This window comes from Polyergus mexicanus, unplaced genomic scaffold (assembly GCF_030449975.1).
Source record: "Polyergus mexicanus isolate NDT 795.1 unplaced genomic scaffold, iyPolMexi1.0 SCAF_14, whole genome shotgun sequence".
Classification (NCBI taxonomy): domain Eukaryota; kingdom Metazoa; phylum Arthropoda; class Insecta; order Hymenoptera; family Formicidae; genus Polyergus; species Polyergus mexicanus.
This window is the reverse complement of record NW_027223334.1, coordinates 6412806-6430323: the sequence shown is the minus strand read 5'-3', so window position 1 is coordinate 6430323 and position 17518 is coordinate 6412806. Positions and strand designations below refer to the sequence as shown.

At 34.4% G+C, this 17518-nt stretch overlaps 1 protein-coding gene across 5 annotated transcripts in view; it reads left to right on the top strand.

Moving 5' to 3' along the window:
• LOC138939398 (limbic system-associated membrane protein) overlaps positions 1-17518 on the top strand; it is a 143610-nt gene that overhangs the window by 45717 nt on the left and 80375 nt on the right. The window lies entirely within an intron of this gene.

Below are 17518 nucleotides of genomic sequence, written 5' to 3'. Positions count from 1 at the left end.
TATAAACAAAAAAAAAATAATATCCACTTGAAACTTTTAAATGAAGTCATTATTTGATAACTTTTTGTGTCCATTATTTCAATAACGAAGCATTTTCGGGTTAATATTCATAGGAACATTTGTTCATATTTTTTATCCAGAAATTATGCTCACGAAATTTTATATATATATATATATATCCGGTATTTGTGTGCTTGTCGTAAACGTAGTATTCAGTTTTACGCGAACTTTAATCGAAATGCTTTTTGATGATCGCTTTTAAATATCGCAAAACATAAAGATAAGCAGTATATATCTGCGTTACTTACACGTAAAAACGAATACAATCTGCACATATGCATATCTTTAGCAGTTTGATAGAACCCTCCATTCGGGCTGTTATCGATCGATAAAGGCGTATACCACCGTGGGTTATATTGAGAATGTGTCGACCTACGTTGATACTCTTCGCGTTTGAGGATAGGAAAAGTATTGCAGCGGATGCTGTTCTGCGTATCTTCCATAGCAACGCCGTTATTATCGATATTGATCGTGAATTTTAAATATCGAGGTGCGCTAGCTTTTCTCGCGAATAGGAAATACGGTGTAAAAATAGTTAAAATATTTAAGACGCACAATCAAGTTTGCACAAAAGAAACTTGCTTTATTCTTTTCTACACGCGATATCTGGCGTTTTGCGTTTAATAATAAAAACAATAAGATTGTTCTGCAATTTAAAATCAAATTGAAAAAAAAATACATTCACATATATAAAATATTCATCTTTATGTATTTTCGTACATAGAGAAATGTATACAAAAAAGTCTTTTGTTAGCCAAATCTACTTGACATTTAAACGTGTTACTATTTTTTATTTTTAAATAAGATATGTATATATATATATATATTATATTCATTCTTATTTTAAAGAATTAATTTGCAATCATTAATGCGATGTTCAAAAGTCTGGGGAAAATCCGGTAAATCGTGATAAATAAATTACGTCGTTTAGGATAGTTTTATTAGAGAATCTCTTCCAAATTTCTCTGACGCCTCACGAGAACGTAAATGCGAATTGATGGCATTCACGAGCAAAAAAGAAAAAAAAAAAGATACGAATACGAAAGAAAACGAGGCGGCACGTTCCGGCATTACGATGTCATGATGTCTTCGATAAAGGAGCGATTTGGGAAGGATCTCGCTATGTGCCGCATTAGGTTTAAACGGCGCGCAGATAACGGCGCCGGTTACTGCAAGCTGTAAAAGCAAAACATCTTAAAAGCTTCTCGAAAGTGTCAGTTCGCTCGAATATCCCTCGTCTTTCTACTCCCCTTCGGCCTCTTTATCCGTGTCTCGTAAAACTACGTAACTTATTTACGTTGCTCGCCGCGTGTAATAAGTAATAACGGCTAACACGTAAATGCGAAAACGCGGTGAATCTATTGACAGCTCGCGTGACGTTTGATTCTTGATGCAAATATTAAGGGAACGCAAAACAAAGCGCAGTTTCGAAAAAAATCTACCTTGTACCGATTCTTTAGCATGTTATGTCGAAACTTTTTGAGAAAATGCATCTTGATTAAACAGCCATCGTGATAAGAAAAATGTTAAAGCAATGTTGTTTTATTATTTTTGCTTCCTTATGGAGAAAGCTTGATTTTCGTGACAAAACTTTTTTTCGATTTTTCTATGCCAATGCGTTTAGAATGTTCTAAAATGTCGAAAAATCATATTCCTAAATAATGTCTGTATTTATGTATGTATGGACGCAACATATTGCACAACCTCTAACTTCCGCAATTTTTGAGATATCGGGTTAAATTTTTTTTACATGGATAGAGTATCATTAAAGGACGCTTGGTATTGAATTTGATTAGAATCGATGAAAAGGTTTATTTTTTATAAAATTTCTAATTTTTTTGAGAAATGTCTGTATACGTTGTAACTTTTGCAAATTTTGAGATATCAGGTTAAATTTTTTTTACACGGATAGAGTATTGTTAAAGGATACTTGGTATTGAATTTGCTTCCTCCATGAGGAAGGCGAAATTGAAAAACTCGCTCGCTTTAAAGAGCTTAAGCTTCGTGAGCGAAATAAAATTCCTCTATGAGGAAGCAATGTGCAAATTTCTAATTTTTTTTTCCTCGAATTAATAATTTTTTACGTTTATTGTAACGTTAACTCTGAATCTTTGATTGAATGTAAAATCGACGCGCTTGATTCGTTTCGCGCAAACTTGCCCGTTTAATGGAACGAAGGCATTTACGGACATCCGATGTATTACTACGTACATCACGCACGATGGCACATGAAAGCTTGCCTTCCAAGAGGTTTCGCTTTAGCTTTTACGCGATATCCGTAACGGGCGTGCACACACACACACACTTGCTAAGGTCACACGAGGATGTTTATAGCGATCCGTGTAGTAGCTTCCTGTGCCTGGGTTTATCTACATTGCTTGCCCCGCGAATGATTTTCGATCGAACTCTGCGGCTTTATCCGCAGGCACGCGGCTGTCCGCGGCTACGATTATATCCCCCAAGGAGCGATCATCAATTTCGTAGAGCTACTTCGTAGAACGGAAGAACGCGTCTCTGGAACGCGCGTGAAAAGCGCGTGGGATTACAGATCTTCGTCGCTAGGGAGCGAGTATCTATTCCGTTGTTGCCCCCCTGTTACAACATCCATTGTCCTCGGAATACGACGGGCGTGGGCTACTTTCTCGGATGAGCAGCTTCTCGGATCGCTCTTATCCCGTGCGAACGCCTCTTGTAATCCTTTCTCAAATGCCCCGGTTCTTCCTGTCCTCTGGAATTTCTGGCTAATTCGATCGCAGCTAATTAAATAATCGATTAACCGGGATCGCTGCGGCAGACGGGTTTCGAAACTTTGTAACGGTAAAGTCAAATTTCTATTTGACTTCTTCTCACAATTGTCGTAATCTCCGCTTAGAATCCTTAGAATATAAATAAGAACGCCGGGACACTTTGTAAGTTTCTTAAGAGGGCGGATGCAGTTACGAAATCATATGACAAACCCTATCGACTTTTATATTTTTTTCTAACCACTGAGTTAACATGAGAAAATAATTTTTTTAAACTTCTTTTTATATATTTGATTACAATTTAGCCTATATATTTGTTGCCGAAGAACCTCCCTTTCTCTCTCTCTTTTTTTGAATTTTAATTATAGCTTGAATAAGATCAGTATTTTTGACTTCAATCGTCCGTAGCTTTTGATAAAATCACAATTTTTTAACTGAATTAAATTATAATTTATTTATTTTTAAACAGATTTAAGAAATGATAACAATTATTGGATTAACGATTTCCAAAAAAGAGAAAAGGGTACATAAAAGTCGAAGAATGTGATTTTACAGGAGAATATTTCAAACGTTTTGAAGTCATTTTTATACGTTGAATATTTTTTTAGGCCTTTGGACATTTAAAAATCATTTTACATAATTCAAAATGTTTAGGAAATTATCAATTTTTTTAAAGAAATAGAATAATTTTTTGATATTTTAATCATATTTTTACATGTATCTGCTTTCTTAATCAATCTATCATCTGGCGTAACGAAGTCAAATACATCGCGAAAGCAGGCGAAAGCATTTATCGATCATTCACAACGTATGCAAATTTTGACTAACTATAGGAGCTGTTAATCCGTTTGCGGAATAAGCAAAGCATAGGAAGCGTAAGTGAGAAAATAGTTATTGAAGTATATACATTGATTTTAAAGAGACAATGAGATAAGAGTAGTCGGCTCATATTAAAGATGAAAGATCGTATCTTATCTTTACTTGGGGAAAAAAGGAATATTCTCCCTTTCCCCTTTGTTAAAATGACGTGAAAAGCGCAGCAATAGCGGCGAAAAGTAGCAATAAAATATGCCTTGATAAATGTAGATTTTTTTCTCAATGGGATATTTATAATTTTACAATTTTGCATTATAATTTTTCAATCTTTCAACAGCATTATTCGCGTAATCTTACGAAATAGAAAATTTTACGTTATTCTTAAATAAATATAACTGTAGATGAGAGCAAAATTTATTATCGTCTGATGTACAAAGTCGCGAATAAGAAAAAGAGAGAGAATACGTGTTGCGGAAGATTATACAGATGTTTCGCGATCCCATCATTCGTTTCACCAGAGTAACCGGAAAGATGAAAGCATCCACATAAAAGATCACTGACGGCAAGAATATCCCGTTCCGACAAAAACTATCCGCAATGCAGTCCAATGTGAAATATAATACACATATATCTACAATGAAAACATCAGTACAAATTCAAATCGCACAAATTAGAATGCTCTAACATTTTATTATATTAATTAACTTAGTAACTTAAAAAAGCTGCAATTTATGTTTACATTTACACTAGCAAATTTTTTTCCCTACTATTCTCTTTTGCAGGGGATTACTGCAGGAATAGTACTATCAATTCCTGTATCTCGGATTGTGTCCTATTTTCCCATCCTGATGTCGCAGCGCCGAGAGAGATATATATCTCCTCCAAAAGTTTTCCATCCAGTCGCGCCTCACCTGTCGGCCGCTATTGTGTCGGCCATTTTCTAGCAGTCCTATCAAGATGAGAGCTCTTAATCTTAGAATTCGACGGGAAACAAGGCTAACCTTGTTCGCGTCTCTAGTCACTACGCGCGCAAAAGGGAAACTACCCTTTCGCATTTGTCTCCTAGTTACGTCTGATAACGGACAAGGAATAAAAAGGGTACGTAGAGAAAGCGGTGGAACTAGCAATATAGAAACATCAAAGTCAAAGGCATTTATAGCCAGATTTCGCGTCCGTATCGTGGCTGGGATTTCCTCTAATAAGAAATATACGGAGGACGAATCGAATAATTAAATGGAAATTATTGAATAAGAATAATAAGATAATCTCGGTGTTGCATAATTTAATATATTTAGAGAGAGAGAAAGAGAGAGAGAGAGAGGAAATAAGACTTTGTATTATAAAATATTAAATTAAAATAAAAAATAAAATTAAAATCTTTTTTATTAAATTTTTATGATTTGTTTCACATACTTTTAATAATTAATGATCTGATTGTGAGATGGATAGATTTGAGACACGATTAAATAATAATAGAAGAACATTTATATAAACATAAATAGTAGATTAGCGATATATCTCTACAAGAGAAATGCATTGCGAGAGATACGTTGCAAGGTAACGATCGAGCATAATGGTCCTGGCAGATTGCCGTGGTCAATTGGGTGAACCAGTATGGTATTTACACAGTTAAATTAGTTGATTTAACGAGCAAAGAGCAACTATCGCGGCCGGATCAACCAATATCGTCTGTATATATATATATATATATATATATATATATATATACACGAAGCCAAGGTTTATGGAGATAAAATTTCATCTCGTAATGTTAGCAATAATTTTCGATGAAACGCATTCAGATACATATAGATATAAGTATCGCGAGGGAGATGTGCTCGATTAAGTCTGGTAATAAAATGCTGACAGGTAGCCTACAGGGAAACCGTAGTCGAAAAGGCGTCGATCGGGAATCTTCTCGTATTACGGCAATCTAATCTCGCCTATGCTTCTACGACAACGTGGTAGTCGAGATTCTTCGATTTCGTACTGTCCAATCAAATGAGAAATCGTGACTCTCGAGACTTTCATCGACCCCATTCCCGTTAAATTGGGACGGTAACTTTCTCAGGTTTCTTGAGTACCTTTTAACCGTGTCTAAGAAATTTGGAGTTGTAATTACGAAAGAAGAAAAGAGAGTACGCGGAGGAAGATTAAATTTAATTATTATTTATGAATAGGTGTTTAATTAACTATCTGGACCTCCATTCTAAGTAAAAATCTCAGTGGAGAAGTAATAAAGTAATACAGTAATCTGAAAAATTGCTACGTTCTTCAAATGATTTTTAATTTACTTGAACTTTTACGTAAAAACTGAATAATATCTATAGCTTCCTTTAGAAAGTGTCTCTTCATATGAACAGCAATTTTACAAACAATTGTATTGCATGTTTGTATAAAATTATGTTCTATACTAAAATTCCACAGTTAATATCAAAGTAAAGGAAATTATGAAAGACACTGCGCGTAATATGCGAACTTTGAAATTGTGTTTGTGAGACGTAATATAGTAACGACTGGCGTTATATATGCTTGCGAAAGAATAATAATAGTTGCAATTTGCTTATCTAATCGGTAGATTGCGAAAGAATGTAAATGGAGAAGTATGGGAAAAGAGAAGAATGCAATTGTCAACAGATTGCACCAATACAAATGAATCTTTGCGACGAGATGTCTCGCGAATATATTTGCCATAGGAAATCAGCGTTTGATCGCAATCGCGTACACATATGCTAGAAAAAAGCGTTTTTGTCTTAAATTAAATATTCACTCGCAAAATACAACAGAAATAATGAATTTGGATAGTTTCGCGATATTGTTTTAACATATACAGGGTGGGGCATTTATATCGAGACACCTAAATATCTAAAAAATAAAGCAAGATAGAAAGAAATGGTTCAAGACAAAAGTTATTCGATTCTAAGGAAATCATAAAATGGTGCTATTAATTTGATCTTGAATGGAGGCGCTTTGGAAAATTCAATGTCAATCTTGTTTTATTTTTTTTTACACCAATTGATGTCTCTCATTTTTTGAGCTTAAGATATTAAGGTAACATTATTGCAAAATAAATAATTTTATGAAATATTTCATAAAATTGTGTAAAATTATGTCAACGTAAAGTAATGAAATAAAGTATAAAATATCTCGTAAACTATTAAACTTTTGGCCATCAAACTTTTACCCCTATAACTTTTTATGCAGAATATTGCAAGGAATCGATTTATGTAAAAAAATTGTGATATTTTCATTCAAAAAAACAAGACTGACATTGAAATTTCCGAAGCGACTCCACCCAAGATCAAACTAACGACATCATCTTATGACCCCCTTAGAACCGAACAACTTTTTTGTCTGAAACATTTCTTTCTATCTTGCTTTATTTTTTAGATATTTACATGCCTCAATATAAATGCTCTACCCTGTATATGACATATATATCAATATGTTTCTAAATATATATATAAAATATTTAATTAATAATTGTAACGTGTCAATTAACAAAGGTGCTTATTTAAAACATATATAAATTTATAAATATATTTCTGGAAAATAAAAATAAAAATTTGATTTTTGAGACATACGAACATTATTTAATCGCGATATACTAATATATAATTTTACATTTAACGAATTATTGAATGCGATAGATATATTAAATTATTTGTTTATAATTGCATTAATGTAAAATAAATACAAAAATACATATTTCTCTGTGGGGATGTGCGAAATTCTACAATCTTTCCATAATTAATAATTAATTGAAAATGTGAAAATAACCTAACGAAAATTAAATTAATTCTCTAGAGAATTGTTTCCCATTAAACTTAATTAATTGATTTCTTTTAATATATCAATATACATAATAATTAAAATTTTTTATACATGTTTGAAAACAAAAGAGCCTAAAAATTAATTTATTTTTATCAAACAAGAATTTGATTCATAATGTACGTACAAACAATATTATGGGTAAAAGAATTTAATTAAAAAAGAAATTACATTTTACTCTTTTTTTATATCAACCAAAACTAATCCCCGAACATCACAGCGAAGCAATAATCATCTTAATTATTTCGCATCAACGAGAAAAATTTCTTAACAAAGTTATATCGCTAAACACAGCCAGCAAAGTAACAAAAATTTAGATTTTTTTTTAATTTAGAAAATCAGATCAATTTAGAATCTACCTGCCATTTGTTAATCCTATAAAAAAAAAAAAAAAAATAAATAAAAGGATGAGTACATTGAGCACGGCAATATAAAGATCCAAGATGCTTCGAACAAGGCAACCGTCGGTGGTTTCTGATCCTTTCAAGCTCACCAATTACGAGGTTCCCATTTTTCTCACTTTGGCCGGATCAAAAGATCTCCCGAAATATAAGATGCGAAAGCGAATTTATATCCCTTTTGCGGGTCGTGGGCGCGGAGGAAAATAATTAACCCGCTATGCGTTTATCTCTCTTTTCCGTTATCGAGCACCCATCGTTGACAATGAAAATTACGGCCTGAGCCAGAAAGTCACCCCCTCCGTTCGCGTGGCCTTTTCTTCTCTCGTTACCGGTTCCATACCTATAGAGTAGCGTCACGTTCTAAGTTTTTGTTTCGCGCGCAGCACGAAGAAATTCCGCTCGTTCCAGCACGTCTCGTCGCGTTCCGATCGTTCTTTATTAGGACGCACATATATAACGTTCTTTCCGGCAATTCGATGAAAATGGGCAACGGCGGTTGCCCGCTATTCGCACGTTCGAACGGAGGATTCGTGGATTGAAAAGGAAGATTCCTCTCGATCAGAGATGATTTCTGTTCTCGGCAATCTAATTTCAAGCCGCACGCGACTAAAAGGAAGAAGCGACCATTCTATCTCGGGAATAAAGACATTCGTTTTGCAAAACGAGGAACCTTTTCGTTCCTCTGTCAAAACGCACACGTGAATGCAATTTGCTTCAAATTCCGCAAAGGAGAACGAAGTAAAATCTATGACTAGTATATATATTGTATTTGCAACAACTTTCGGACAGACCGAACTATCTCTGTCTTTTACAACAACAATTTTTCATATACTTTATTCCGTATGTTTTTCGCACATTTTTATCAACTTACGCGTCAAATATTTGTACATTATAAATATTTGTAATATAATCGAAGATAACTGACATTGTTATTCGTTATTCGTTCAAAGTAGCTGCTGAGTTAATTAAAAGAATATGTTATCATTATGTATTAACATTATGTAAATGGTTATTGTTCGGATGTTAGAATTTCTGAAAAATTCTTCGATACATATTATTGTCGAAAATTTAGTCCTTCCTACGATATTAAATATAGAGGAAAGTTGAATAAAACCGGGTACGCGGGTTAAACCGAGTACCCCTTCTTATCGTAATAAATGCTGCTGTCTATGGCTAACTTGTGTTATTAGTTGTAGATTGGTGCCATCATTATTTGAAAACAAACTGTACTGCACACGATATCCCTCTTTTTAATAGAAGTTCAAAGTTTTTTAGTCTACAAAAGATCGATATCGCGGCAAGAATATATCATATTAGTTCTGATCGGCACTTTCTACGTCGGAATATACAACCGCCATATTTGTTAGTTTCCTTTGTAGTGGGGCAAAACCGGGTACTTACACATCCGATATGATGAAAAGAGGGAGAACTGTTATACTAGCTTTGTGTCCCTACAAAAAGCAGTTGAAAACGTGAAATAACGCTTAGAAAAAGAAACCACTAAAAAAAAAAAAAAGCTTTTTGAGATCCCCAAAGTTAAAAGGTAAATATAAGAATGATCTGCAGCAGTGTCAAACAAGAGGATGTCTTTATTCGTGATTCTTGTCAATAGAATATATCATTATATTGCATTTTGATTAACATAAATTTAAATTTCGTAATTACACGGTGTTTTGTATATTTTTAAACGGCTACCCGGTTTGATCCTCCTGGTAAGTCTACTTCGACTTCTCCATAAAATCTTTTTTTTTTTTTTTTCCAGCAACTAGCCTTATTTTCTTATAGTTTAAGATTCATTAAAGACTACTAACGGTCGGCAAATTTTTTTTTTACTCTCAGATTTTTCGTAGGAAGACAGATCCAGAAAGGTACCCGGTTTTACCCTACTTTCCCCTACATTGCAATTATCGAAACTGTTTCACCAGCTCGCTTTCTCCAATTCGTAGTTTCGACAATGAGAAAAAAAAATCGATTGTTCGAGATAGCTACGACAATGATCCAGCTTATAAAAATGGCGGTCATGTACAGCCGCGACTTTTTACTGTCGGTCGCGCGAGAGTAAATAGAGAGGCGCGTATATGCCCACCCGTATATGTCGCTAAACAAAGACAGACTAAAAATGTTAGGTGTCCCTGTAGAGATTACGTCACCGCTGCACGGGGCCAGGGGCATTTCCTATCTGCACGTATGTAACTTTTCATACTCAGAGCGGCGACGGCCGCGACTGCAGATACGCCACGTGACCTGGTAGGAGAGCCAGCGTCCCGTGATCTTCTTCTTCTTTTTTTTTTCCTTTTATCTTTTTCCAACCGTTTCACGAGATAATGACAATCTATGGTGGAACTATCCGCTGCTCTCTCTCGTCACGACCCTACGGCGCGGGTATCAAGGTGCCGGTACACACGTTACTATGTATTACATTGCATCGAGTCAGAGATGCATGCGCGTGTCGTCGGCGGCCGCACGTATCGCATTGCGAGAATAACACGTTGACTGTTTTATTACGTCTCCTTCTATCTGACCGTTACAGCGGGAAAATATACGAACTCGGGTTCTTTTTTTTTTTTTTCTTTTTATCAGCCAGTCAACATGCACCGAAATGACGACTGATCCGCGAGACAACGGAAGTTTCCGCCACCCTGTTGTATTTAGATGAGAAAATAGAACAGCGTACAACGGGAGCATGTCGGACGTTGGATGCGTAGTCATATGGGCTGATTACAGTCATTCTTTCCTTGTCCTTTCTTTTCTTTTCTTCTCTCTCCTAGTCCAGGATCTTGACTCGAGCGGAACAAAATGTCTCATTATGGAGAGAAAAAATATTTTGATTAATTAAAAAAAAAAAAGCATATAACTTTTTCGTGTTAAAATATTGACAAATAACAAAAAATCATTACTGTTCGATAAGCTCTCTCTCTCTCTCTCTCCCTCTCTTAGATTTTTATCATATATTTTTCATTTATACGATTTTTAAAAAAATGTTTACATAGCAGTAGATAGGGGAGCGTGTATTTCGCGTTAAATTAGTTAATAGTTTCCAGAGTACATATTACTGGCTAACCGGAAAATACAGTGTAACTTGAGATCAAACTTGGAATAACACTGCTATAATTAACATGAATGGAAGGCGAGTCATTGTTAATTAGAAGTACTTAATAAAAGCCGGTGCTTGAAATAATTCGACGAAATATTTTTATACGAAAATTCTCTTTGTTTAACTATATATATATAAATAGATGATAAAATTTTTAGAAATTGAAATAATCTTTTGCAATTCTTTCCCACGCTAAATGTTTGTCTATCAACTACGTATCAACGAAATGTAATTCACGAAGTTGTCAGAATTCTGCCAATCAATCGTTTATCCGAATTGATTGCCATTACGAAAAATACGATTCTGTATCTTTTTGCCTTCTGTCAAGTAAAGTATAATTGGTAATTACGTGAACAAACGGAGGTTGCAACTTTTATCGCGAACGTGTACATACAGCTCGTGCTCTAATGCAATTCTCTCGTTATCCCGCGAGTCTCTCGCGTTCCGTTCGCAATTCCAACGGTTTTTTTTTTTTTTTTTTTTCCAAATCTCCACTAAAGACATCGACTGAACTGGGATTGCGGCACGGATGTGGAAAAACAAATCGCGTTACGCTGATTATCTGCTCCGAGTCCCGGAAGCCAGAGGGAATATCGAACAGCGATGCGATGGCCGAGAGGATGACGGATATGCGAGATAGCGTGTGATATGCAGAAAGAGAAAAATATTTCAAAAGCCGCCGACGATGAGAAAGAAATATAGCTCCCGTCGTCGGCGAATATGTCGAAGTAGTTTTGTAAAAGTCGATTTTTAATTCATGAAGAAAATATTTCTCGAAGATAGGCAATTGTCAGAGGAAAGTTTTCGTGTATGCGATCTCGTGGACTTGAATGAGTCCTTTTCTCTTTCCTCTCTTTTTTTTTGGGGGGGGCGAAAATATATTTGATGCCAATTACACTCTCGTATAATTAAATACACGAACGGGATTTCTCAAACGTTCTCAAGATTAAATTTTCAATCCGATGTGTCAATTTTGTTCGACGCGCAGAGAGCGCGTTTCTTTTTATATCAAATGATAGAGGTTACGAAGCCTTCTTTCCATTAAATCTCTTCATCGTTTTTCGAGAGATGCGAAATCGCTTATAGATTGATTAGTTTAACGCAATCCTCTCGGAGTATAAGAATTTCAATATGGCGAGAATCTTTTTGCGGATCATCGCATCAAGAGAACATCTACTCGAGATTCTAAGTTTATTGCAATCTTTATTGCGACGTAAATTTATCGCAATTTTATTCTGTGTGTGCGTGTAACTCTCTTTGGGCTCGAGATGATTTTGATATCGCGCAGAAGGAGATATCGATGAGAGGAAAATATTTCTCCCTCTTCCATCGCATATTTTTTCGTAGAGATCATATTCTCTCGTACGCGCTCCTTTAATAATATTTAAATGCAAACACAACTCTCTCTCTCTCTCTCTCTCTCTCTCTCTCTCTCTCTCTCGCATTTCGCCATTATGTCTCGATGTCGCAATATAGTACATTCACGACATGTTTTATACGTGTCTACGATGTTGCATAATGTTTCCCGTGAGATGTAAAGAACTACAGCCACAATGAACCTATTCGATAAGACCAAGAAATACTGCGTGGGTTTGAAAAGATATATACGATTACTATATAGACGATACTTTCAAGTCAATGATCCGAAGACTGCATGGCCGCTAAACTGGCTGATTCCTAAAAACTACCATCAAAGCAAGCGAGCTACCAGGACCTTTTCTGACTAGCGGACTGTGTCGAGTCGACACGAGTCGACTGTTCGTGAATCGATTCAGCCGTTTTCCGCTCGTCTCATCTTCGTTTATTTTGTCCACTCGTCTATTTACGTTATCGTTTACTTTGTGTTAGGCAAAACAAACGCGATGCGATGAGCGAGCGGAGAAACTCACCTATTTTTCATACCGTACAGACATCCGGATGTTACTCTATATTTCTATTTCCGGTTTGCTTTGTACCCGGGAAAACTAATATCGCTCTGTTTTCGATGCTTTATACTCGCGTCATCCATGACAGATAAAGAAGATTAAAAATAGCATTGCAACTATATCGGAATCTTTATTGTACAATTTTTATCTTGTAGGAGAGAAATATACAATTATTACAATTTTTGATATATTATTATTGAACAAAATGATATCCATCGGAAAAAGAGTTCAGAAAGACTGTTTATACAATCCAATGATAGCTATGTCGTATCGATTAACTGCAGGAAATATCTCATGCCCTTATCTTTATGCAAATGTGGAATAAATGTTGCAGAAGTTGAATATTTAATGTGACACTTAATTGGACGATTCTCTTAACTCGATTAGATAAACTTAACGCATCGTTATTCATCCAATATCTTCCTCTGCGCCCTCGTAGAACATTGTTTTTTAACGAATTTTTTGCTTTGTATTTTTAGTTTGCTTTCCATTCGATAGAACAAAGCCATGTGAATAGCGCGCGCGCGCGAATCCTTCAGCAGTTTTTCCCTTCGTATTTCCTATTCTCTGTATACTTTTCATTATTTTTGCTATTCTGGTTTTACGTCTCCTTTGTGCCAATAAAAGAAGACATTAACTTTTTTATCTTTATATTATACTTGCTATAAACGCAGTGTCATCACGTTACTCTACTACGCTTCTTCATTTATCTTATTTGTTTACTTCTGTATTTTTATCTTATTAATTTATCATTTTATTTTATCTTAAAATGAAGGAAATATATATAAAAAAATCTTAGTAAACATAGGTTGAAAATTCAATTGTTTCAGAGTATAAACAATTTTGTATATTACTACCATGACTAACTTATTATTAGTGGCTTTTATGTGTCGCATATGAACGTTTACTTCGTTCATAAACTCTGTTCTGAATGTCTTCATTCAATTTTTATACATACTTTAGAAAGATTTCATCGGCAATCGTTTGGTTGTCATTGTACTACCAACGATTGTGGATCTATTTGGTGATTACACAGTTACGAAGTATCGTGCTGAAAATGTCAATGTATTATTTTAATGAGGAAATGGCAGATATGCGTTTTATGTATGATTGTGCTAATGGAAATGATTAAGCAACGCAATGTCTTTACGCGGAAAATTCCTAATCGAAGATTTAATGAATGTGGTAGATCAGCTGCATGATCAGCCCTTCGAGCCCCTGATTCAAATCCCTTGAACTTCTTTTATGGGGATACTTGAAAAATATAGTATATTCTTTGCCGATAAATAACTTGGAAGAATAACCGAGTCCACCGTGCTTCTCAAATAATCTGGCAAAAACCTGGAATTTTCGAGAAAGTTTCTAACTCCGATCCTAAGAAAAAGCTGCCAAGAGTGCATCGAAATGGAAGGAGGATACATGGACACCCTCTGTAAATGTCGAGGTAAAGATTTGGAAAGATTATCTTCTCTTTCCATGTCGCAGGCGACACGTAAAAGCCATTAAGTCATGGTAGTAATATATAAAATTGTTTATATCTCTGAAACAATTGAGCTTTCGATCTATGTTTACTAAGATTTTTTTTATTCAATATTGTGTGTACTATCTGTCATATAAATGCTGAATGTCTTCTTTTAACACCCTGCATATATATAGTTATAATGTAAGACATAAAATATCCAATTACGTAGAAAGACTTGATGCGAAATTACAAAGTATATATTATATTTATCAAACAAATTTTTAAGATAAGCATATTTTATTCATTGATATCTTTTTAAAAAATTTTATTAAAAATTGTGTTAAAACGTGTTTTGATATGCTGTTAATTTTAATACTGGTAAATTTATCGGAGACACGTAGTGATCAAATAAAGTTTTTTCAATGATCTTATATAAATATATTTTATAAAATAGTACAGTTATAGAAAAATTAAAACTTTAGACTGATAGTTATTAAAAGAAAAGAAGTCCGTATACATATAAAGAGAGATAATTTTATTTCAAAATATCTATTTATTGGCTTGCTTTTTTTCATTATACAATATATATAAAAGGAAAATAGAGGAATGAAAGGAAACATAAATAAAATAACATGTCACGAAAAATTACCACTCAAATTGTTAGAGAGAAAAGTGATATTCACGCCTGTTTCTGGACAGAGAATTTCGCTCTTGTAAAAAAATATGATATTCCAAGCGTGTCGCAATTATTATTCGACACGAATTCTCCTCGATTGAATCACCCTTGTTTTGTGAATGAAAGGAAATAATAAAAGAAAATGAGGCTGCTAAAACTATGAGGCGGCAAGAGAAACGGAAAACGATTTGGAAGAAATATGAGTCCCCCCCCCTCCAGTCTCGGATAACTCAATAAGATTGAATTTGTTTCAAGTAATAAGCGAAATATGTGATTTTATTAAAGCTCGTGCATACATCTTAATCGAGATGTAGAAAAAAGCGATTTGTGTAACAATTCTGTATGTATAATTAATTGAGAAGGTAATTGCTTGTTCAATAACTTTAAAAAAATATTTTCTGTGGCGATTTTAACTACTATTTTAAATGCCATTTTAATAAAATAGTATTTTATAATTGTTGCCATTAAATTCGCCACAGAAAATATTTTTAATAATAAATAAATGTCATCTTTGCGATGAAATCTCGTATAGATTTGTGAATTTAAATCGGGAATACGATGCATCGTAACAAAAAGAGACATTGACTTTACTTGTTAAAGTTTTCATTATGAAGTAGGTGCATTTAAATTGTATTACGATAGGCAGGCAATTTGAACAGCGCAAGGATTACATTGACAAGAATATCCGATAACTCTGTGCAAGATCTAATTTATTTATCTTGCGATTTAAAGCTTGACAAATGTTCCAATTTATTTCTATTAAAGAGATAGCAAAAGAGAGAGAGAGAGAGAGAGATAGCTTCGTGATATATTAGAAATAGATCGTATTATGATAAAAAATTTACAAGCGATGAGATGCAAAAATGTGTTAAATTGCAAATGTAACGAAACGCGAAATACGAATACATGTGATTCTATTTGACAATTGTAATATCACGATAAAAATTTGGCAATATAAATGAAAACAAGATTCGCGCGTCAAAATAGATACAACGAACCTCATGCGAGAGAGACGAGAACGTAAGACACACATTTATTGTATAACCACATGCGCGAATTCGTAACATTAACGTCAATGATGATTACGATACACCAACAATTCCCATTGCCCCCCCAGTTGATCTATACGTAACACGTTACGAAAGTACCGTGGCTACTCTCAGCTCTAAAAGTGGTCCATCAGAGCTTCGGAGTAACTTTACGCTTCTCCGTCAACAATGGCAGAGGTTAAAGGTTTGCTAGATGGGAGCTAGATAGGGTGCTGTTGAAGATGGTGTTTTCGGCTTAACGCATAGTCGCTATTAAGTAGTCGGTGCGCAGCTGTTTTTACATCCATTATTATACGCGGCATTTTATTATTAAAAGTATTAAGTAGTTTGTTATATAGCTGCAATTAACGCGATGTCTACGAAAAATTTGATTGGGGGAAATAATTATCATAGCAATCTTATCTCTCCTTTTTATTCCTGCTCTCTGTAATACTGAGGGTGAATATCAAAAATTTTGTTCAGTAAGTCGTCGTAAATATGATCTAACAGATCCCTAGACGACTCAATTCGACGGGAGTCACGTCAGCCGCGTCATCCTGCGAGATATCCTGGTTTAACAGCAAGGTATATCGAACGGTTCTCGTGTAGCCACATCGCCGCAAATGGGATACACGCAGCTTTCGCCTGCCAATAATTTTTGCTCCGAAGGACACTTGAAAGTTACTACATACGAGCGACGTTGATTTATATCAGTCGAAAGATCGCTTTCCCTTCCCCGGAGAGCGAATTAATGACCAACATATATATAAAGTAGATTTACACTTAATCCTTTTGCTCGTGTGTTCGCGGCTATTAATATAATCAGAGATATCTTCCTAGTTTGATACTTAGAAAATGCGGCGATTTTTGGGAATTTTTTTTTAAAGAAAAGCATAAAACATATTAATTCTAAATTTTACATGTTTATTAAATAACATTTCAAGTATATTCTGAATTCTTTTCAAACAAAAATTTTTGTTTCTTTCGGAGATATAATAGTCCAACCAGGGTTTAAAAAAAAAAAAAAAAAAAAAAGTTCGTGTCAAACATAATTCCAGCCGTTATAGTCATCTGAAATAAAAGAATCAAAAAGATTCCTAATCTGTACGAGGGGTGACTATCGCGTGAACTCGAATTTAAAAAAGATATTGAGAAATAGAAAAATGGCAGTGTCTCGAAAAAAAATTTCATTTTTCACCAAAAACTTATTTAGTTTCGTAAGTCGCAAAATTCATATTTTGCAAATATCGATTTAATTCTAGTTCACGCAATAGCCACACTCATACAGAGTCCTTTTGAATGGACTAAAAAATAATTTTTTTTTAAACATTCTGGTTGAACTACTATAACTCCGAAACGGGCAGATATATTTGTTTGAAAAAAATTTAGAACAAATTTGAAATGTTATTTAATGAACGTGCAAAGTTTAGAATTAATATGTTTTATATACTTTTCTTTAAAAGATTCGCCAAAAATTGTCT